Raw genomic sequence first — 23,973 nt, forward strand, 5'->3', positions numbered from 1 at the left:
CCATCTGGATAGTTACCTTCCAAAATTTAAAAAACTAGGCCTAATACCTTTAAAATGAATCCTAGCCTGTACTGGCAACCAATGCAGCTCCCGCAATAGAGGAGTCACTTGGTTGCTGTGGGACTTACAGAAGATAAGTCTAGCAGCTGAATTTTGAATCAGTTTAATTTTATGAATCAGCCTAGCAGTTATACCCAGATATACTGAATTACAGTAATCCAGCAAAAGTTGAACAATAATTCTAAAGTGATCTCTCAGAAAATAAGAACATGGCAAAAGAAGTTGCTTCATCTTTAAAAAGGCCTTCCTAACTAAACTGTTAATCTGGGGTTCCATAGGTGGTGGGGGTGGTAAAATTTCTTAATGCACCATAACTTTTTCAACAAGAAAAGACTTCTTAACAACTAAGTTGATATGAGATAGCATATTATCTAACTCTACACCTTGTTGACTTATCAAAATGAAAACAGTCTGTCCCATTATTAAATTGTAGACAGCTAAAAGGATGATCCACAGACCACAACCAGAGAAATTTCGTCTTCCATTATGTTCTATTCCTACTATTCCAGGACAAGTGGGTAGTTATGTCCATCGACCAGCAGGTGGAGATAGAAAATCCAGAACTGAGCCCTACCATCTAGCCTCCTGGTCCGGTTGGTGACTGGTTCCCAACCTGAAGAAAATTAGAGATACCTAGTGGTGCTGGGTACCTGTCTTCCTCACGCCTGGAGGTTTTCTTCCTTTTTCCTTCCCCAGTCTCTTTAGTGCAGTGCCTTTACAGCAACCACAAAAAAAAAAAGAGGATAGGCGCTTCAATTCGCTCTTACAGAGCGGCCTCAGACCGGCGGCGTCAGTTGTGGCAGGGGAGGAGAGGAGGTGGGAGAGTTCCCCTTTCTACAGGATCCAGGTGGTGAGTGGAGCATGGTCGGTGGACCGGGGTCGGGCTCGCGTGTTCCCTCGGCGCGCCTTTTTTCTGTGCGGCGCTAGCGCTTCCAAAAAAAAAAAAGGAGAAACAATGTAGAGGGGGAACAGGCTAGCGTTTTTCAGTGCGCCTGGCCGACAGCGGGGTGTTGAGTACCGGCAGCATGTCGGTCCCCGCTGAGAGTGTGAAGCGCTGCTCATCCTGTAGGGGTCGACCCTCCTCTTCGGGCCACTGCACAGTGTGCAGGCCGGGGTCTCCGAGTGGAGGAGGGGAGTTTGGTGGAGCTTCCTGGGGGAAGGCAGACTTGGAGCATCAGTCTGGTTCCCCAGGAGGGGCTGTTGGCGGCTTCGCTTTTGTGGAGGCGGGAACGTCGGCCATTTTGTTCCCCGCTGGAAGGAAACGTGCTTTGCCAGTGGCAGAGAATGCCGCTAACGCTGCAGGAGGTTTGCCTGCTCAGGGTATGCCTTTTTCCCATAAATTCGTCTTGTTGCTTCACCAGGCCTTCCTAATAGAGCAGGGGGACAGCCAGCTCCGGGGGTCCCGGGGGGTGCGGAGTCAGCCCCCCTCCCTCCAAGAGGATTTGGTCTGTCATTCTTGATGACCCTTTGGAATGTGTTTCCCTGGGGTCACCAGGTCAGATGTGGATTCCACGTCCTCGGCGGGCCCCTCATTACTGGAGCTTTTAGAGGAGGGGGAACTCCCCTCAGGGGATGGGGATGACCCTCGGGTGCTCCGACTTTTCCAAAAGGACGAGTTGGGCATTTTGATTTCGGAGCCCTTATCGGTTCGCTCAATTTCGGAACCTGTGGGGGGACCTTCTGGTTCCCAACCGTCTGGTTCCATGAAGAGGCTGAGGGGGCCCTCTAAGGTGTTCCCGATGTATCCGGATATTCAAGACTTGATATCCGCGGAATGGAATACTCGTGACGCAGGCCTCCGGGTAGGCAGAGCCATGGCCATTTTCTACCCGCTAGTGCAGGAGGAAAAAGAGAAGTTGAGCTTTCGTAAGGTAGATTCCTTGGTGACGACGGTCACCAAAAAGACTACCTTGCCAGTGGAAGGCGGAGTAGCCTTGAAGGATCTACAGGATAGGAAATTGGAGCAGGCCCTGAAACAGGCCTTTGAGGTGTCTGCCGGCTGCGATTTGCAGATCCTTTGTGGCCCGTGCTTGTATGCACTGGCACCAGAAGTTGGGAGCCAGGAGTAGCTTGCGGGCGGCTAGGATGGAAGCAGGGCTCGCTTATGTGGCAGACGCGGTATACGACATGCTAAGGGCTTCGGACAAGAGTATGTCATTGGCGGTTTCTGCAAGGCGCCAGTTGTGGCTCTGGGCTTGGTCAGCAGATTCGGCTTCCAAAGCCCGGTTAGTCAAGCTTCCCTTTCGGGAGAAGTTACTCTTTGGCGAGGACCTGAGTAATCTTGTGAAGGAGCGCGGGGACTCTAGGCCCCAGCGATTACCAGAGGACCGGCCTAGGGTATCCTTGTCCTATCTTTCGGGACAGTAAAAAATACAGACCGAGTAGCCCAGTCTTTGGGCAGCGGTCTAGAATCCAGCCCTGGCAGTCTTCCTTTCGGGGGGAAAGGAAGGGTGCGGGAAAGTCAGGGCGGCCAGGCCCTCCTGCCCGTCAGTCTCAATGATGGTGCATTGGTCCACGCGTTCGGTCCAGTAGGGGGACGTCTTGCGTTCTAGGATGCATGGGCCTTCATCACCTCAGACCAGTGGGTACTGGACATTCTGTGCGATGGTTACAGATTTAGAGTTTTACCGCCCAGTCACTCCTCTCTTCTTGCAGTCCCCGTGCCAAGAGTCTTGTCAGAGAGGCACAGGTCAAGTCCACGGTTCAGGCCTTGCTGTCTCTTCATGCCATTGTGCATGTCCTGCTCGGCGAGTGCAGGCATGGGAGGTACTCCATTTATTTCGTGGTGCCCAAGAAGGGAGGCACGGTTCGGCCTATTTTGGATCTCAAAAGCGTCAACAAGTGCCTGCGGGTGACGCACTTTCGGATGGAAACCCTCAGGTCCGTCATTGCCTCCGTGAGGGAGGGGAGAGTTCCTCGCCTCCATATTCCAATTTGGGGCCCCCATCAGCAGTTCCTTCGGTTTACGGTGCTGGGCCAACACTTCCAGTTTCAGGCACTCCCCTTTGGCCTGGCTATGGCCCCAAGGACTTTCTCCAAGATTATAGTGGCGGCCTTCCTCCGGAAGCAGGGGGTTCGAGTTCACCCTTACCTGGACGACTGGCTGATCCGGGCCTCGTCTTATCAGGACAGCTTGGAAGCAACTTCCATGGTGGTCAGTTTACTGCAGTCCTTGGAATGGGTGATCAATTTCAAGAAGAGCTGTCTGACTCCTTCGCAGCGCCTGGAGTACTTGGGTGTTCTTTTCGATACCCAGTGGGCTCGGGTCTTTTTGACAAAGCATGGCACGCAAAGCTGGTGTCCCAGGTACGGTCCCTTCTGTTGGCTTCCAGTCCACGGGTTTGGGACTATGTGCAGCTCCTGGGTTCCATGACAGCAGCCATGGAGGTAGTCCCTTGGGCTTGGGCGCACATGCATCCGTTGCAGCGGTCTCTACTCTCCCGTTGGGTCTCTGGTGTTGGAGGCCTACCACATCAGGCTGCCCTGGACATTGGAGGCCAGACAGAGCTTGAGGTGGTGGCTCTGTTCCCGGTCGCTGACTCGGGGCATGGCTTTTCCCTTGCTGAATTGGGAGGTGGTCACAACGGATGCAAATCTGTCAGGCTGAGGGGCCCATTACAGGGGTCATCTGGCTCAGGGTCTGTTGCTGGCACAGGAGGCTTGCTGGCCCATCAATCTTCTGGAACTTTGAGCGGTTCATCTGGCTCTGAAGTCCTTTGTTCCGTGGCTGAAGGGGACGCCAGTTCGGCTCTTCTCCGACAATGCGATGACGGTAGCTTATATTAACAGGCAAGGGGGACCCGCAGCAGCCATCTGTCCCGGGAATCCGCCATCTTGATGGGTTGGGCAGAGCGGCACCTGTCTTACCTCTCAGCCACTCACATTGCTGGGGTTCTCAACGTAGAAGCCGACTTTCTCAGTCGCCATGTGTTGGATCTCAGCGAGTGGGAGCTGTCTGCTGTGGTGTTCCAACTGGTGGTACAGCGTTGGGGTCTGCCCTGCCTGGATCTGATGGCCATGAAGGACAATGCCAAGGTACCGCAGTTCTTCAGTCGTCTCAGGGAGCAGAATTCACTGGGTCTGGACGCCCTACTTCAACCGTAGCCGGTAGAGGGCGTGCTGTACGTTTTTCCTCCTTGGCCGATGCTAGGCCGCTTGCTGAGAAGAATAGCGACTCATCGCGGCAGGGTGATTCTGGTGGCTCCAGACTGGCCAAGGCACCCTTGGTACGCCGATCTTATCAGACTCTTGGACGGCCAGCCGCTGCGGCTTCCACAGGAGAGGGGTCTTCTCCGGCAGGGGCCGGTGGACATGGAGGATTCCTCCCCCTTTGGTCTTACAGCCTGGCCTTTGAGAGGTCTCATCTGAGAAAGAAGGGTTATTTGGTCTACTTCGTCGGCCTTTGCCTGTGTCTGGCGTCTTTTTGAAGGTTTGTGCGCGGAAAGGGGTCTAGATCCCTTTAAGGCTTCAGTGAGTAGTATCCTTGACTTTCTGCAGCAGGGGGCGGTCTTGGCCTGCTTCCGAGGGCGCTTGCGTAATTCTTCTTTGGCGGCTCACCCAGATGTGGTCCATTTTCTGAAAGGGGTGGGTCACCTTCGGCCGCCCTTCCGGGCTCCCTGTCCTGATTGGGACCTCGATATGGTGCTTAGGGTGCTTCAGCATCCTCCTTTTGAACTTCTTCGTCAGGCTTCCCTGAAGGACCTTACTCTGAAAGCGGTGTTTTTGGTAGCTATTGCTTCAGCTCATCGTGTTTCTGAACTCCAGGCGCTGTCTTGGAGGGACCCTTTTCTCTGTTTTTCAGAGGGGGGGGGGGGTTCTCTGTGGATGGTGCTGTCCGTTCTACCCAAAGTGGTCTCGGAATTTCATCTCAATCAATCGGTTGAGCTTCCTTCCTTTTGTCGGCAGGATGTGGGGAGCCAGTATGCTTTATTGTGGCTTCTAGATGTTCAAAGGGTCCTCATCCGTTATCTGGAGGCAACTGACGAGTTTTGTCGCTCAGATTGTTTTTTTTTTTTTTTGGTAAGCAGAAGTTGGGCCTTATGGCCTCTAAGGCTTCCATTGTCCACTGGTTAAAGGAGGCGGAGTTGTCTGCCTACCTCCTGGCAGGAAAGGCTTCGCCTTTGGGTTTGAGGGCCCACTCGACTAGGCATGTGGCCACGTCATGGGCGGAGATGTCCTTCTCTTCTGTCCTTGTCATCTCTGGTGGATATTTGCAGAGCAGCGACGTGGTCGTCATTGCATTCTTTCAGCAAGCATTATAAGGTGGATGTTGCTGCACGAGCAGATGCGTCCTTTGGGGCTGCGGTCTTAAGGGCAGCAGGGCCGTTATCCCACCCTCGCAGGGATTGCGTTTGAACATCCCACTTGTCCTGGAATAGTGGAAATAGAACGTAATGGAAGGAGAAATTAGGTCATACCTGATAATTTTCTTTCCATTAGTTCTTCACACTATTCCAGGAGCCCTCCCAGTCTTGTTTGAGGTTCTGACTGCCTTGCTCACTGTTTTGGATCCTGTCATTGGGGTTTTATCTTGTTTCCTTGTTTGTTGATTGCTGTTCATGCATTTGTGTTAGTTTTTTTTTCTGCTGGCTTGTGTACAATACTGAGGAACTGGGCTGCTAGCACGTGGCTAGATGGTAGAGCTCAGTTCTGGATTTTCTATCTCCACCTGCTGGTCGATGGACATAACTACCCACTTGTCCTGGACTAGTGTGAAGAACTAATGGAAAGAAAATTATCAGGTAAGACCTAATTTCTCCTTTTCCTTGTTTAATTTAAACCTATGAGCAGTGATCCAATTTTCAATTATAGTGAAACATTTCATAATGCCAGTGTTTCAGTCTAGTTAGAATAAACAGGGCACAAAATCAATCTGTCATCTGCATATATGGAAAAAAGTTAAATTAACCTCCTCCAAAAAAACACCCAGTGATTGTAATAAAACATTAAATAAAGTGGGCGATAAGGAAAAGCCCTGCAGTACTCCACACATAGGGCGGTCTCCAATCTGAAGATCCCTCGTTCCATTTTACTGAATAAGACCTGCTGATAAGAAAGCCTTGAAACCACTTTTAATACAGATCCAGAAATTCCAAATTTGCTCAGTGTAAATAGGACTTTGTGATCAACCAGTTCAAAAGCACATGAGCGGTTGAATTGTATTGATGGCATATTTGCCTTGGCTCAACAATGTTTTGCCCAGGGCAACAATCGAACCAACCATGGTTTCTGTATTACAAAACCTTCAAAATCCAGATTGGGAATAGTGTAAAATATCATCTTAATCCAGAGATATGTTTTGAAGTTGTTGAATCAAAATCGAATTCCAAAAAGTCAATAAGATAGGATGTTAATAGACATTGAACTTAGTGTTTCAGTTGTAAATTTAAAAAAATAAAATACCAGTCGTGAGGATTGAGATCATAATTGAATTGAATAGTATTATAATCCAACAACACAACTTCATCATCTTCAACCAAACGTGACACCCATTTTAATCCCCAGCCCAGCACCAAAAGCATGGATCCACCATGGCAGGCAAGGCGTCTGCAGTACAAATAATTGGCAAATATTTAGAGCATTGAGTGTAGAGACCAAATTTCTTTCACATAAGAGTGCACACACCCAGTTGCAAAGGCTTAATTAATAAATGCGATGAACCCCATGATTGACAGAGTTTGAGTCTCCCGAAGCAAGTGAGAAACATTAGCATGATAAAGATATGGGACATGTTATTAGGAATATAACACCCCAAATATTTAATCATATCCCCTACCCATTTAAGAGGAAAACACCCTCCCCACTGCTCTCTCAACCCCGGTTTCAAACTTAAAATTTCAGACTTTTCTGCATTAATCCTCAAACCAGAAGAGGAGCCAGAATTGCTCAATATAGTCAGTAACTGTGGTAATGACCTCCTTGGGTCACTAACAGGCTCATTTTAGAAAGACGTCCATCTTTCGACATAAATCAGAAGATAGACATCTTTCTCCCAGAGACTTCCAAATCTGTATAATCGAAACCCGATTTTGGACGTCTCCAACTGCAGTCCATCACAAGGAAATCCAATTTCAAAGGGGTGTGTCGGAGGCGTAGCAAAGGCGGGACATGGGCATGCCTAACACTTGGACGTCTTTGACCCATAATTGAAAAAAGCAAGGATGTCCCTGACGAATACTTGGACGTTTTCACCCGGATGTGTTTTTATTACGAATAAGGCACAAAAAGGTGCCCGAAATGACCAGATGACCACCAGAGAGAATCGGGGATGACCTCCCGTTACTCCCCCAGTGGTCACTAACCCCCTCCCACCCTCAAAAAACATCTTTAAAAATATGTTGTGCCAGCCTCAGATGGCGTACTCAGGTCCATGACCGCGTTGAAGATCCCAGGAGCAGTTTTAGTGGGTACTGCAGTGCACTTCAGACAGGCGGACCCAGGCCCTTACCCCCCCCCCCCCCCCACCTGTTACATTTGTGGAGGAAACAGCGAGTTCTCCAAAATCCACCACAAACCCACTGTACCCATATATAGGTGCCCCCCTTCACCCATAAGGGCTATGGTAGTGGTATACAGTTGTGGGTGTTGGGGGGCTCAGCACACAAGGTAAGGGAGCTATGTTCCTGGAAGCAATTTATGAAGTCCACTGCAGTGCCCTGTAGGGTGCCCGGTTGGTGTCCTGGCATGTCAGGGGGACCAGTGCACTAGAAATGCTGGCTCCTCCCACGTCCAAATGGCTTGCATTTGGACATTTTTGACATGGACCTCTTTGGTTTTGAAAATCGCCGAAAGTCAGAAATGTCCATGTCTAGGGACATCCAAATCTAGGAATGTCCAAATTTAAGGATTTGGACGTCTCTAACGGTATTTTCGAAACAAAAGATGGACGTCCATCTTTTTTCGAAAATACGGTTTTCCCCGCCCCTGAATTTGGATGTTTTGCAAAGACGTCCAAATTGTAACTCGGACATTTCTTTCGAAAATGCCCAGAGCCACTAACAAATCATCTGCAAACAGGGCCAGTGTTGACGATGTTCTACCCAACCGAATTTCTCCTTAATCCTGGGTCAGCTAAAACCTCTAATACAAATGTTTCTATACATAAAACAAAAAGCAATAGGGACAAGCAGCAGCCCTATTTCATCCCTCTCTCAACAGCAAAGGAAGGGGAGACAACGCCATTGAGTAAGACCTGGGCTCAAGGCCCTGCATACATAAGCTGAATCCATTCCAGTATGGGGCCACAAAATTCAAAACGCTGTAAAATACGCCAAAGATAACCCCAGGAGAGTGAATCAAAGGCTTTTTCAATAGCACTACAATAGCTTCCAAGACATCCTTCTATGCTACATACATGGAACACAGGAGATGACGGACATTAGTAACTGTGTTATGCCCCCTCACAAAGCCAAATTGATGATCTTGTACCAACCTGGGCAATACCACCATTAATCTATTAGCTAAGATCGTAGCATATAGTAGTATAGCAAATTTTAATAAACGATCGTGTCAAAAATTGCTGCATATTGAGCCTTGCCTTCTTCCTCTGCCATTCTGGGCCTGATGGCTCATGGTGGACTTGGCTGATAAGATTTAAGCCCATACTCCTACTTTTTATAGGACAGGAGTGAGTCAACGTGGCTGCTGTGTTCGTGCCCAGAACAGTTCTTAACCTCCTGACAGCTACAACAGCTAAGGTACATGTTTTTCCTCATAACAGCTGCGATTTTTAATTGGTTTACTGTTCACCGATGGCAAAGAACATTTCTCTCTTCTTCCTGTTCTCACCTGGCTGTCGTTGAACTAAAGGGAAACCCTCAACCTGGCCATAGATGCCCCAAAAGAGAAACCAGTGGCTATGTCCGGGCAGTGGCAGCACATGTTCTTTACAGAGTGGCCCCAGCACGGCTCTACGGCTGTCCCACGCCTCTGTATGCTCTACAACATGATGGGATACTAGAGAGGCCCACCCCGATGGAGAAACACCTTGAGGCCCCGATGCACATGGGAAAGTTTGTGAAGGAGGATTTTATTCTGTCCCACATCACCAGCTTGCAGAATGGGAATAACGCGTCACATGCTGGCAACTATTCTCTGCTGGAGACACCGGAGAGCTGCAGCAATAACACCAATGACAGCAATGGTGGCTCGTATGCCGGGAGTGGGCAGCTTTTAGCCACAGTTATTAGCTGAGCTTCTGACCCTCCAACGATCCCTGCAGCAGACTTCTTTGCTGAGAAGCTACACTACAGCAGCTCCGGACCTCCCGTAAAATTTCTCTCACTAAAGGTAGACGGTCCCTGCTGTGCATCGCTGGCAAATGGCTGTGCATCCCATAGAATGCCCATTTAAATAGCAATCAGCTGCTTTTAATACATTTGCATATCATTAATGTAATCTGCTACAGCGGACGGTGAAAGAGCCCATAGATCCCTTTTGTGCATGTCTCCTTGAATACAGTGATTGCAAGACTGGCCGGAACTAGTCAAAAACCCCTGTTGCTGGCCCAGTAAATTTTGTGCATCAGGCCCTTAATCCGTCAGTCTAGTAACATATCTCACTTCATAAACTCATTATTGTATGAAAGGCTTTAAAGAAAAAAGCTGCTACGGCAGCTGGCTAGAAAGGTGCGAGATAAGCATAGCTGTATGGCTAATTAGTTAAACCACAAATTGCTCCTCAGAGAATACTTCAAGTGGTTCAGCTAATTGAACCACTTGAAGTACTTTCCAGGAGTAATTTGTTGTTTGAATAATTAACCCTATAACTTTGCTTACCTTATACCTGTCTAGCCAGCTGCTTAGATATTATGGCAGGGGATAGGTGAGTAAGCACTGAAATCCAGTGCCCTGTCACAACCAGAGTGGGAAAGAAAGAGAGAAAAAACTACAAACAGTGGTGAGAGGATACTGGATTTGAATTTTCCTCCCCAATTTAAAGTTCTCATGTGGGTTGTATTTTTTGTGTGTTTTATTTTATTAAAATAAAAAAAAAATTAACTGTTTGTAATATGGTTTTGAACTTAATTGAGACTAGAGAATGACACGGGGACAGATACCATGGGTGCGGGGATGGGGACAGAGCTCGTGAGGACGGGGACAAACTTTGTCCCCGTGTCACATTCTACTTTGAAGCCTGTTAATGAACTTAGACTGTTATTTATGTTTGTTTGATGCAGACGACAATATTTTTATTTTTTGGAAAAAAGAAGCAAACATGCTGGCCAGAGCTAGCAAAATTACCATGGGGAATCCTGTACATCCTGCTACCAGCCCATTTTCTAAGAAGTCATCTTCTATTGCAGGAGGGACTGTGGAAGACAGGAGAGCTAGACTGAATCCTGAGACTGTTGAGTTCTTATTCATCCACAGATTAAAAAATCATAACAGTGCTTCATAGGGCATATTTCTTTCCTCTAGGGCTTACAGAACGGGTTGTATTTTGTACTCCTGGACAATTTAACAAGGTGGATTAGGATTCCTTGGGGTAGTAGAAGTCAGCTATTATTGGGGTTGGAAGAGTAGAGAGTGGTGGTGGGAGGGTTAATATAGCTGCTAGCTGTTATTATTGTTTTCTATTTGTAATTTATACGTAACAGTTGCACCACATATTGTTCCTTTTTATACTTTCATAAAAAGATTTAAATGTAAAATCATAAGTGTTTGAGGCTTCTGCAGATGAGAACAAAGCCCATGGGGATGGGGCGGAGATGGAGACAGGGCCTTGGGGGACGGGGACAAATTTTGGCCCTGTGTCATTCTCTAATGGAGACAATTCAATAAATTGGCGCCTCCATTTAGGCATGTCAATACCGAGTGCTACCGCCAATTCTATAACAGCATCTGTGCGCCAAGTTAAGTTTATAGAATATTAACATAAGTCAGCATGGGCATATCTAAGTGTTTGTGTGACCTTTTACATCGTATCAATGGCACATGTAGGCACGACCATTTACTTACCAAGTGATGTGCACATCCTAAGTCTTCTAGAAGTTACGTGTATTGCCCATGGCCCACTCAAGTATACGCCTTTTGAGTTATGCGCTATAGCACTTAGGCACTACGTTATAGATTAGAGCATGAGTTTTTCAACCCAGTCCTTGGGACACACCATGCAATCAGGTTTTCAGGACATCTTGAATACTGTGTGCAGTTCTGGTCATTTGAAAAGGTGCAGAGAAGGGTGATGAAAATGATAAGTGGGATGGCACAACTTCCCTATGAGGAAAGGCTAAAGTGGCTAGGGCTCTTCAGCTTGGAGAAGACTGCTAAGGGGAGAAAGGTTTATAAAATACAGAGTGGAGTGGAACAGGTAGATGTGAATCACTTGTTTAGTCTTTCCAAAAATACTAGGACTAGGGGGCATGCAAACAAGGTACTAAGTAGTAAATTTAAAATTAATCGGAGAAAACATTTCACTCAACAAGTAATTGAGAATGTGGTAAAAGCAGTTAGCTTAGCGGGGTAAAAAAAAAAAAAGGTTTGGATAGTTTCCTAAAAGAACAGTCCAAGCAATTATTAAGATGGACATGGGAAAATCCAATACATATTTCTAGGATAAGCAACATAAAATCTGTTCCTTGTCATCAAGCAGATGCAGCCATTACAGATGGGTTGTGTCCATCAACCAGCAGAGGGAGATAGAGAGCACACTTTTTTTCAGTGCCTCATACCAGTTTGCTCCACTGCCTCTCTTCAGTATTCTCTATCTCCCCTAGCAGAGTGGCTGCAGCTTCTTCGAGCTCCATCTAAAATCTGCCTGGAGGTTGCTTTTGTGCTTTTGCCAGTTGTTAGCAAGGGTGTTGGAGGCTATAGCAGCTTCACTTTAAAGGCACATAGGTTCGCCCTTTCCCTGCCTTACCCATACCTCCATCGATGTGGACACATTGCTTAGCTTTCCCTGTCCTTCCCCACCAACAGTGGATGCAGGCACATAGGTTCGCCCTTTCCCTGCCTTTCCCACTCACCTGAGCCTCCGGAGTTCTATTTACCTCTGCTTTCCTCACAGCGTTTAAAAAAAAAAAAGTCGCGTCGCGCTTAGACGCTAGAACAGAGGTTTTTCCTTGCCTTTTTCTGTGGGACCGGAGCTGTGATACTCGGTCCAGTGAGGTAAGAGTGTTTTCTGACTCCTCCAGGGTGGGCCCGCGATCGGGGCAATTTTGGCGCGAACCGCCATTTTGAATTTTACCGCCGTTTTCAGCGATGGCTGCGGAGACAGTAAAGCGCTGTTCCAAGTGTGGCAAGCGCAGATCAGCAGCGGGGCTCTGTAAATCGTGCTGTACAGACGTTAGAGCCGGCCCGAGCATGGCGAGCGACGATTCTTCGCGCTCTGAGCTGGCAGCGGGCGCCATTTTGAATTTACCACATGGCGCGACCTCTGCTGAGTCGGAGAGTCCTGAGCCTGGGGGGAGGCCTCGGAGTGAGGCTGATATGGGAGCTACTAGCCCCGGCAGAGATCGGGGTGCCCAGGGTGAGTTTTTCTCCCCTGATTTTGTCTTATTAATGCATAAAGCATACATGCTTAATAGAGCTCTCCCACAAAGCCCGGCACGGGCCTCTTCTAATGCCCCCTCGGTGGATTCTAGCCTGGGTATGCCCTCTGAGGCGTTATTCCCTGATAATTAGCAGAATATGAAGCGCAGAAGGGCTCATTCCCCTTCAGAGAGTGATGCACCTCCCCCCCCCCCCCCCCCCCCCCCGTGGTCGGGCTGCGAGGATTTGGAGGACTCTGGCAGGCCTTCATGGTCTGAGGAACCAGAGTCTGGTGCAGAAGTGACTCAGGATCTGGACGATCCCTCCGCGGTGAGGATTTTCCACCGTGATGAGCTGCCAGCGCTTATTTCTGATGCCCTGCAGGCTCTCTCTATTGAGGACCCTGCCAGTGGCACAGCCTCCTCTGTGAATCCTAGGATGGCTAGTACCAAAAAGCCTGCTCAAGCCTTTCCTTTGCATGACTCCATCCAAGAGCTTATTTCGGCTCAATGGGCTGACCCCGAGGGACCTTTGAAAGTTTCCAGGGCTATGGGGCAATTATACCCACTGAGTGAGGAGCATATGGCTCGCTTTGCTATGCCTAAAGTGGATGCCCTAGTCACAGCTGTGACAAAGAGAACTACCCTCCCTGTTGAAGGAGGTGTTGCCCTGAAGGATATTCAAGACCGTAGACTGGAATCGCTTCAGCGTGCTTCAGAGAAAGATTTGACACTGAAGGCCGTCTTGTTAGTGGCCATTACTTCGGCGAGACGGGTGTCAGAGCTCCAGGCGCTGTCCTGTAGAGACCTTTTTCTGCAGTTTTCAGAGTCAGGGGTCACGGTTCGGACCGTGCCTTCCTTCTTGCCTAAGGTGGTTTCAGCGTTTCACCTAAACCAGCCTGTTTTTCTTCCCTCCTTTGTCGAGGAGGAGTTTCCAGAATCTTTTGGGCAATTGCACTTGTTGGACGTGCGCAGGACTCTGCTGCAGTATCTGCGAGTTACTAACTCTTTCAGGACCTCTGATCATCTGTTTGTTTTGCTATCAGGTCCTCGCAGAGGGTCTCCAGCGTCTAAAGCCACTATTGCCCGCTGGCTTAAATAATCTATCTTTTCAGCTTATTTGCTTGCCTGCCGGCCTCCGCCTGATGCCTTTAAGGCGCATTCCACTAGAGGAATTTCCTCTTCTTGGGCTGAAACTGGAGCACTCTCTATTCAAGAGATTTGTAGTGCAGCAACATGGGCTTCTAAGCTCTCTTTTGCCCGACATTACAGGCTGGATGTGGCTGCCAGGAGGGACGCACATTTTGGAGCGCAAGTGCTGGCGCATGGTGTTGCTTGTTCCCACCCTATCTAGGGATTGCTTTGATACATCCCATCTGTAATGGCTGCATCTGCTTGATGACAAGGAAGGGAAAATTAGGTTCGTACCGTGATAATTTTCTTTCCTTTAGTCATAGCAGATGCAGCCATGATCCCTCCCTGTCTGATGCTATCTGCTGTAAATCTATTTCAGGTTCTGTTCCGTATTTCCTGGAGATTCCGTCCTTGGGAGAAAGTCAGAAAACAGTCTTCAGGATTCTTGTTCAATTAAAGGAGGATGACTTAATTCCCTCCAGTTTCATGTTTTGGAGGATGAGTTTATTCCCTCCAGTTATGTCTCAGTGGAGGATGAGTTTATGCCCTCCGGGAGAATGGTTCATTCCCTCCATTCTGAGTTAATGCCCTTTGTTGTAGGGCCATCGTTCGCTATGAGGAAAGCTTATGTTATTCCCATTGCGGTTTGCCATACTGCTTTGGAAGCTTCAAATACTGAAGAGAGGCAGTGGAGCAAGCTGGTATGAGGCACTGAAAAAAGTGTGCTCTCTATCTCCCTCTGCTGGTTGATGGACACAACCCATCTGTAATGGCTGCAGCTGCTATGACTAAAGGAAAGAAAATTATCACGGTAAGAACCTAATTTTCCCTTTTGCTATTCTGGGATCTTGCCAGGTACTTGTGACCTGGATTGGTCACTGTTGGAAACAGGATACTTGGCCTGATGGAGCTTTGGTCTCTCCCAGTATGGCAATGCTTATGTTCTTAATATGCATGAGAGAGTGCATGCAAATCTATCTCTATTGTATGCAAATTTATCTCATGTATATTTATTGTGGATATCATGAAAACCTGACCGGCTAGGTGTGTCCGAAGGACTGTGTTTAGAACCCCTGGAATAGAGCCTAGTGCACACTCTTCACAACATAACTAGCAATTATTGGCACCTATGATGTGGGAAAGTGGTGCCTCTACATCTAGGGCCAATTTATAGAATTACCTCTAATATGTAGAAGTAGGATATCAAGTTCCACTAAATATAAAAACTTAAATCTAATTAGGGGGCTTTACCCCCACCCAGTGCATCCCAGGATGCACCAGGGACAGAGCCACTGTTTTGAGATTGCACCTGCAAAGGAGGGAGGGAGTGCTAGTCCCTCCTCCTCTTCCTCCAACTTTAAAGTATGAGGGAAGAGGGTTGGATTGGTGAACCCATCCGCTAGACCACTAGGACTAGCCTTGGGGGTGGGGCGGGGTCTGTTGGAGGTCCCACTGGACAACCAGACTATTTTCGGTGCCTGAAGGGGTCTGGGGGTCCACTGGACCTCCAGGGCCCTTGTATTTGGTAGTACGAGGGGTCTGGCACATCTGCCTGTCAGGTTTGACAGGTCCGGGAGAAACGTCCAGACCTGTCAAACCTCTTCTGCATGAGGATTGACCCTTCTTCATGTCCAGTCACAATTCTCCCGCAGAACTGGAAACAGCTCCCTAATGTTCAGTGCTGACATCGCACCTAAATTTGCATGTCATTAGTGCTGAACATTATTAGGGAGCTGTTTTGCAGCGCTGATCAGGCGGTAAAACTCCGGTGCTGTTTGGAACTGAGCTGGAGTTTCGAGCATCTGCACCGAAGAATTACATAAAGGCAGAGGCCCCCTTCCTTCTCTTCCATCTTCCAAGGCACATATGAAGGATCACATACTTGTATGTTATGACCTGGAGCTACTACAGAAAAAAAGGTGTAAGCTAAATCCAGAATTCCTTTCCCCAAAATGTTAGTAGCTAGTTAGGTGGATGTGGTTAATTCCCAAGTATGTTTGTGTTTATTCCACACTTGATATACTGCTTGTGTAGATACAGTCAAAGCAGTTTACATATTCTATTTTTTTGCAGATACTTTTCTGTCCCTACTAGGCTCACAATCTAAGGTTATTTGTACCTGGGGCTGATGGAGGGTTAAGGTTCTGCCTCTGCAAGGTTTCCCCCTGTTGTTCTGTTTTTATGCAAATGTACTTTCTGTTTAACAAGAAAAAAAGAGGAATTGAATCTCGATAAACTGGTAGTTAACTTCCTCCTAAACTTCCTGCTTTGGAAGTCTCTGGGTTTAGTGTGGTTTAATGATTAACATGAACTAGCCCTTCCTTTCAGTTTAGAATTCTCTCTCTTCAGAACTGAGGGTCTGTCTTCCAAAGAGTTCTTCCACTGTTTTGTCACGTTAATTATCCAGAGTGCCATTCGGTTGTCATTTTTGACAGTTAACTTCCCTCTTGTCTGTAGAAGGATGCCATGAACCATATTATAGCAGAGCAGAATGACCTGGTGAGATATGTAGTGGAATTCACCTCTGTCATATGAGGAGCTTCTAGGAACTGATGGAAAATCGACTTTACCATAGGGCCTTCTTTCTTCCAGTTTTCATGCAGCCTCTGTCTAAATTGACTCTCAACTCAGTTATGTGTTTGGTTTCAGCGAGGGCAAGCCCAAAACCTCCTTCAGTGAGAACCTGAGAAACGGATGGGAAAAGCAGCAAAAATGGTATAAATTCTAGTCAGTTAAGTAGCTCCTGGGGGGGGGGGGGGGAGGGACAAGGAAGAAAGGGGCCCACTTACAGCCACTCCTGGATCTTCAGAGGATGGTGGACACTTTTGCTCCTGCACAGGGGGCTCTTTTTAAAATTGTCACTTGGGGCCCTCAAGTTAAATTCATGCTACTGAGCAGAAACACAAATCTACACAAAAAGCCAATGCTAACATATATAGACAAAATTTGGAGTATTTATAGTGAGAGAGGATTATGAAACAAAGGGTACAGCTTTCTTCCTGGAATTCTGGGCCACTGCACTAAAATGCAGGCAACTTTAGTGCAGTTCTGTTGGTACACAGATGCAGAACTAGCTAACCCTTCTACGCCTCCTCAGATTTGATGTTAAAGCCCCGGCGTTGTGCTCAGCCTTAGTCTTCTATGGCAGAATAGCTAATAGCCTCATTACTACTGATGTTTTTAATTTTCTATGCAGTGGTTGCAAGTTTTGCACAAAGTTAGCTTATACCCAAGACCCTGCAGTAGCGCCTATGAGGATTTAATGCCTATTCTTTTTCCTGCAAGTGACGGAACTTGCCTTTTCTCGTGATGTTTATAAAGAGCATGGGTTTAAAAAAACAAAACAAAAAAAACAAGGCAAGAAGTGTGCTAGCTGGCTCTGTGCTCAGGGCAGCTAGAGCCTTGTCCACCATGCCTGAGCAGGAAAATTACACCACACACTTCTGTGCATGTGCAGGAATGTTATTCTGTGTATGTGCTGTGTCGGCACTGCAAACATTTTATGCACAGAAGTGGATTCCAATAGGTGTGTGCTGAAATGTTTTTCTGTTCAGGTATGAACACATCACCGCTAGCTGCCTTAGGACCCAATGCACACAGCCTACTGGGCCAGCAATATGCTTTTTAAACAGGTTCCAGCTGGTTTAGCGAGCACGCTATTCAGCGGGAGATGCACAGTGGGGTTCTGCAGGCTTTTCACCATGTAGGAGAGCAGACAACTGGAATCCTATGCCAATCTACTTAAATGAGTTATTAAGCATTTAAATATATATTCCATATCATCAAGCTGATCAATCCATAGACTGGTGGGTTGTGTCCATCTACCAGCAGGTGGAGATAGAGAGCAAACTTTTGCCTCCCTATATGTGGTCATGTGCTGCCGGAAACTCCTCAGTATGTTCTCTATCTCAGCAGGTGGTGGTCACACACAGCAGCAGCTCTGGCTAGGCCTCCAAGCCTAATCCTTAGGTTTTGTTGAGGCCTGGGGTTGAGGGCTCTTTTGAGCAAGTGCAAACCTGGTGGTGCCAGGTCCCTCCTTTTCCCCCCCCTCCCGCTGGCTCCGTTTAAAAAAAAAAAAAAAAAAAAAAAAATTTTAAACGTCTTTAAAGGCGTTTAATTCTAAACGTTCATTGCAGCTACTCACTGGGACACCAGTTCGTTACAGCTCGGAGCGGCAAGCAGGTAATTTTACCTTTTTATAGCGGGCAGGGGGTTCCCCGATTCTTCTCCTCGTGGCAATGGCGTCGGAGGGCGAGGGTGCAAAGGGTCGCTCCCCGGATCGCTGGAGCGCTTCTAGAGGGGATGCGGGGGTTTTACAACCTGATTCGCCCTTGATGGGTGATAGTTTAGTGACCGATGAATGTCCCGGTCGTTCCTCCGGCGTGGCAGTTTTTTCCCGCCATAAACGCCCATCCCCCGCTCCTCGCCTCCGCCATCTTGGCCGGCCACGCGGCTCGGACGGCTTCTTCGGGGCCGCCCTTGAGGTTGGAGACATTAATGCCATGAACGCCCTTAATTTGGGCGACGGCACAAAAGCGGCTAAAGTTAAGCGCCGTTCTTCCCGCGCGGCTCCTTCACGGAGTTTCGCGCCGGACGCCATTTTGGATGCGCAGCATGTCTCTCCCCCGCTATTGCGAGCGCTGGTTGAGAGTGCGTCTAGGGCTGTTGCCCAGGCTGCGGAAGTGCACAGTCTGGGGGGTTTCTCCCCCGAGTTTGTTTTGCTGCTGCATCAGGCTTTCCTCATGCAAAACGCTGCCCCTGCTCCCTCTTCGGATAAAGAGGTTGAGGTTCCCAGAGGTAAACACCCTCGGGTTGATTTCCAGGCCTTGGAGGACTTTTGTCTCCTCCGATGTAGATGAGGGCAGCATGTCTGAGGTCTCCCAACGATCCTTTGCGGATTCCTTGGAGGAGATAGATCCCCGATCGGATGGAGCGGATGACCCCTCTGCAGCGCGGCTTTTTAGCCCAGAGGATTTGCCCAACCTGTTGTTACAGGCCATGGACACTTTGAAGATTTCCTCTCCGGAGGACGTCTCTCCCTCAGCCCCTGTTGGCTGTGCCATTATGCTGGGGACGAAGCGCCCGCCTAGAACCTTCCACGTGCATGATGCCATGCACACCTTAATTGCGGCTCAATGGGATGTCCCGGAAACGAGCCTTAAAGTGGCTAGGGCTATGTCCCGCCTCTATCCTTTGGCTGTGAGTGAACGTGAGGCCTATCTGTGGCCTACCGTGGATTCTTTATTCACTGCGGTGACTAAGAAAACGGCGTTGCCGGTGGAAGGTGGCACGGCCCTAAAGGACGCCCAAGACAGAAGATTGGAGGCGGCCTTAAGGTCGTCCTTTGAGGCAGCTGCTTTAAGTTTGCAGGCCTCAGTTTGCGGCTCCTATGTGGCCAGGGCGTGCCGGACTATGGTGCAGCGGGCTTCCCCCTCGGATCATTCCTTGAGGGCTGATTGGCCGGCCCTGGAATCGGGCTTAGCCTATTTGGCAGACTTGCTGTATGATGTCTGGAGAGCCTCAGCTAAAGGCATGGCTCAGACAGTCTCTGCGCGGCGGTGGCTTTGGCTGAAACATTGGTCTGCTGACCACGCCTCTAAATCCCGCCTGGCTAGATTGCCTTTTAAAGGCAAGCTGCTCTTTGGGGTCGAGCTGGACAAAATCGTGACCGATCTCGGCACGTCTAAGGGCAAGAAATTACCAGAGGTCAGGGCTCGGGTTAGTACTCGTCCCGATACCTCCAGAGGACGGTTGCAGGAAGCCCATCGGTACCGCCCGGGCAAGTCGGGTTCCTCTGCCCCCTCTTCCTTCAAGAGGAATTTCTCCCCCAAGCAGCATTCCTTTCGCAGAGACCGCCGTCCCGGAGGTGCTCCCTCCGGTCCTCCCCCAGGGTCTCGTACCCAATGACGGGGCCTTGGTCCACGCCCCAGTGCAGATTGGAGGACGGCTGTCCTCGTTTCTGGGCGAGTGGACCACTATAACTTCAGACGCGTGGGTGCTGGAAGTCATCAGAGGCGGCTACAAGCTAGAGTTCTGCCAACCCTTAAGAGACGGGTTTGTACTCTCTCCCTGCAAGTCTCCGGTCAAGCTGTGGTAGTGCAGCAGACCTTGGACAACCTGATCCGCCTGGGTGCGGTCGTTCCGGTGCCAAAAAATCAGATTGGCAAGGGACGTTACTCCATTTACTTTGTGGTTCCAAAGAAAGGAGGTTCTGTCCGGCCTATCCTCGACCTCAAAGGGGTCAATCGGGCCTGGAAAGTGAGGCACTTTCGCATGGAGACTCTCCGCTCTGTTATAGCGGCAGTGAAGGCAGGAGAGTTCTTGGCTTCCTTGGACATCAAGGAAGCGTACCTGCATATTCCCATCTGGCCTCCTCTCCAACGCTTTCTGCGTTTTACAGTCCTGAGACGACACTTCCAGTTCAGAGCCCTCCCTTTCGGGTTGGCTACTGCTCCGCGGACCTTTTCCAAAGTAATGGGGGTCATAGCGGCCTTCCTGCTAAAGGAAGGAGTACAAGTCCATCCTTATCTGGACGACTGGTTGATCCGAGCCCCCTCTTATGCAGAGTGCGGCAAAGCTATGGACCGGGTAGTTGCTCTTTTGAGCTCCCTGGATGGATCATCAACTGGAAGAAGAGCCAGCTGCGCCCGACTCAGTCCCTGGTGTATCTGGGAGTTCGATTCGACACCCAAGTGGGCAGAGTGTTCCTGCCAGACAATCGGATTGTCAAGCTTCAGGCTCAGGTGGACTAGTTCCTAGTAGCCTCTCCTATTCGGGCTTGGGACTACGTGCAGCTGTTGGGCTCTATGACGGCCACGATGGAAGTAGTGCCCTGGGCCAGGGCTCATATGAGACCACTACAGCTATCTCTGCTGCTGCGCTGGACTCCAATGTCGGAGGATTATGCTGTGCGCCTTCCCGTGGACCCAGCAGTGCGCAAGGCGCTGAGCTGGTGGACGCAGACAGACAAGTTGTCTGCAGGATTGCCTCTGGTGACCCCGGAGTGGATTGTCGTCACGACAGACGCCTCTTTGATGGGCTGGGGAGCCCACTGCTTGGGAAGGACAGCGCAGGGGCTCTAGTCTCCTGCAGAGGTAAAGTGGTCTATCAACCTCCTGGAACTCAGAGCCATTCGGTTGGTGTTATTGGAGTTCATCCCGGTACTGGTGTTGAAGCCTGTACGGGTCCTGTCGGACAATGCCACGGCTGTGGCCTATATCAACCGCCAGGGAGGTACCAAGAGCGCCCCTCTAGCCAGGAGGCTATGAGTCTTTGCCAGTGGGCGGAAGCGAACCTGGAGCAGCTTTCAGCGGCCCACATTGCCGGAGTCATGAATGTCAAGGCGGACTTTCTCAGTCGCCATACCTTGGAGCCCGGAGAGTGGCAACTATCTGCTCAGGCGTTCTTGGACATCACGAAGCGCTGGGGCCAGCCGAGCCTAGATCTGATGGCGTCATCGGCCAATGGCCAAGTGCCGCGCTTTTTCAGCAGAGGACGGGACCCTCGATCCCTGGGAGTAGATGCTCTTCTCCAACAGTGGCCGACACAAGAGCTCCTCTGTGTGTTCCCGCCCTGGCCCATGTTGGGCAGGGTGCTAGACCGGGTGGCAAAGCATCCCGGCAGGGTAATCCTGGTGGGTCCGGATTGGCCCAGACGTCCCTGGTATGCGGACTTGTTCAGGCTCTCAGTCGACGATCCTCTGCGGCTGTCAGTGGAGCAGGGCCTGTTACATCAGGGTCCCGTGGTGATGGAGTATCCCTCTCCCTTTGGTCTTACGGCCTGGCTATTGAGCGGCAGCGTCTGAGGAAGAAGGGCTTCTCAGACAAGGTCATCGCCACTATGCTGAGAGCGAGGAAGCGCTCTACTTCTACTGCTTACGCCAGGGTTTGGCGTATCTTTGCAGCATGGTGTGAAGCAGGCTCACTTTCTCCCTTCACTGCTCCAATTTCTTCAGTGTTGGCGTTCCTGCAAGAAGGTCTGGAGAAAGGCCTGTCGCTCAGTTCCCTTAAAGTCCAGGTAGCAGCTCTGGCTTGCTTCAGGGGCCGCCTGAAGGGTGCTTCCCTGGCTTCGCAGCCAGATGTGGTGCGCTTTCTCAAGGGAGTTAATCACCTGCGCCCTCCTCTGCACTCAGTGGTGCCTGCGTGGAATCTCAACCTGGTGCTAAGAGCATTGCAGAAGCCGCCTTTGGAACCCTTGTCGAGGGCATCTCTGAAAGACCTGACGTTGAAAGCAGTCTTTTTGGTGGCTATCACTTCAGCCAGAAGAGTTTCCGAGCTCCAGGCGCTCTCATGTCGAGAGCCTTTTCTGCAGTTCACTGAGGCAGGAGTGACTATTCGCACAGTGCCTGCCTTCCTGCCCAAGATTGGTTCTCGCTTCCATGTGAATCAGCAGCTCTGTCTCCCTTCCTTTCGTAGGGAGGACTACCCAGAGGAGTACTCCGCTCTTGAATATCTGGATGTGAGACGAGTCATCATCAGATACTTGGAAGTGACCAATGATTTCCGGAAATCGGATCATCTGTTTGTCCTGTTTGCAGGTCCTCGTAAGGGTCTGCAGGCTGCTAAGCCTACAGTGGCAAGATGGGTCAAGGAAGCCATTGCAGCGGCTTATGTGGCCGCGGGGAAGGTGCCGCCTATCCAGCTGAAGGCTCACTCCACGAGAGCTCAGGCGGCCTCGATGGCAGAGGCCGGATCCGTCTCCTTGGTAGAGATATGCAAGGCGGCAACGTGGGCTTCGGCTCATACATTCTCCAAGCATTACCGTTTGACTGTGGCTGCACGGGCGGAGACCCGGTTTGGAGCTTCAGTGTTGAGGTCAGGGATTTCTATGTCCCGCCCTGGGTGAGTACTGCTTCGGTACATCCCACCAGTCTATGGATTGATCAGCTTGATGATATGGAAGGTAAAATTATGTATAATCATACCTGATAATTTTCTTTCCATTAATCATAGCTGATCAATCCATAGCCCCTCCCAGATATCTGTACTGTTTATATTCTGGTTGAATTTTAGGTTCAAGTTTAGCCTTCAGTTACTTCAGGAGGACTTCGTGTTCAAGTTCTTCTTTCACTTGGATTCTTCAAGAGTTGAGACGAGTTTGTGTTACAGTGAGCTGCTGCATTCCTCTCCCCTCCGTTTTACGGGGCTGGATTGAGACATAAATTCTGCCGGCACTCCCTCCCGCTTCGTGCGGCTGTAGGGCAGCTTTGTACCCCTCCCGCTTCGGCGGTGTTAGGGTCAGTCAGCTCCTCCCGCGGTTGCGGTTGCAGGATAAGCCAGATCCCCCCGCATCGGCGGGTGTGGTGTCCCTCCCCCGCTCCACGGGGATGAGCTGGACGGATTCCCCTCCCCCACTTGTGTGGGGATGAGCTGGGTTAATTCCCCTCCCCCGTTTCGGCGGTGGTGAGCTGGGCAGAGTGTCCCTTCGTGGGTGTAATTCTCTAAGTGCTGAGTCCTGCGGATGGAGCTTTGATATCGACATACTGAGGAGTTTCCGGCAGCACATGACCACATATAGGGAGGCAAAAGTTTGCTCTCTATCTCCACCTGCTGGTAGATGGACACAACCCACCAGTCTATGGATTGATCAGCTATGATTAATGGAAAGAAAATTATCAGGTATGATTATACATAATTTTACCTTCAAAATGATACACAGAAGCAGCCCCTACTTTTACCGTGGAAAATTTAACGGGAGGTCTGGAGGTTTCAAGTCCTGACAGTTCTTCATTAGTCCAAGTACTCCACAGCTACTCCAGGGTTCGCTGCCACTCCTGCAGGAGGAAAAAAAGCCAAGACACGCCGGAGCACAGAGATCACTGACTGTGGCAGTGAAGTGTGGGATTGGAGGCAGGTGCCACTTTTTCCTCATGCCCCCTCTCCTGGCAGCAGGGAGGCAGGGAAGATGCTGGAGCCCCAATATAACAGTCTGCCCGTCAGCCACTGTTTCAGCCCTGGAAGCATACCCCACAGCAGTTTTGAGAAAAAAAAAAATAAAAAGTACATCGGCTTTCATACACACAGCTTCTATGCGTGTATGAAAGCCGTATACAAGCACTGCTCTGCACATGCACAGGAACAGTCACACTTAGCAATTGGCTGTTCTGCGCATGCTCAGCTGATCGACTGGCTTCCCTCTTATCGGGCTTCTCACTGCTTTTGCGAGCAGCTCATTTTCATGTAACTTGCTTTAGGAATCGCTCTATTTCCAAATCGGTAATTTTTACCAAGGTGGAAATACCGAGCGGTTCTTTCCGGAGACCTTTTTGCATCTCCCTGTTAGTGTAGATCCATGTATGTGTGTGTCGTGTG

General features: G+C 49.5%; 1 protein-coding gene across 2 annotated transcripts in view; it reads left to right on the plus strand.

Annotated features, from left to right (window-relative positions):
• MAFF (MAF bZIP transcription factor F) overlaps nucleotides 1–23,973 on the plus strand; it is a 68,395-nt gene that overhangs the window by 29,808 nt on the left and 14,614 nt on the right. The gene's annotated exons all lie outside the window — the stretch shown is intronic.

Source organism: Microcaecilia unicolor, chromosome 1 (genome assembly GCF_901765095.1).
Source record: "Microcaecilia unicolor chromosome 1, aMicUni1.1, whole genome shotgun sequence".
NCBI lineage: Eukaryota > Metazoa > Chordata > Amphibia > Gymnophiona > Siphonopidae > Microcaecilia > Microcaecilia unicolor.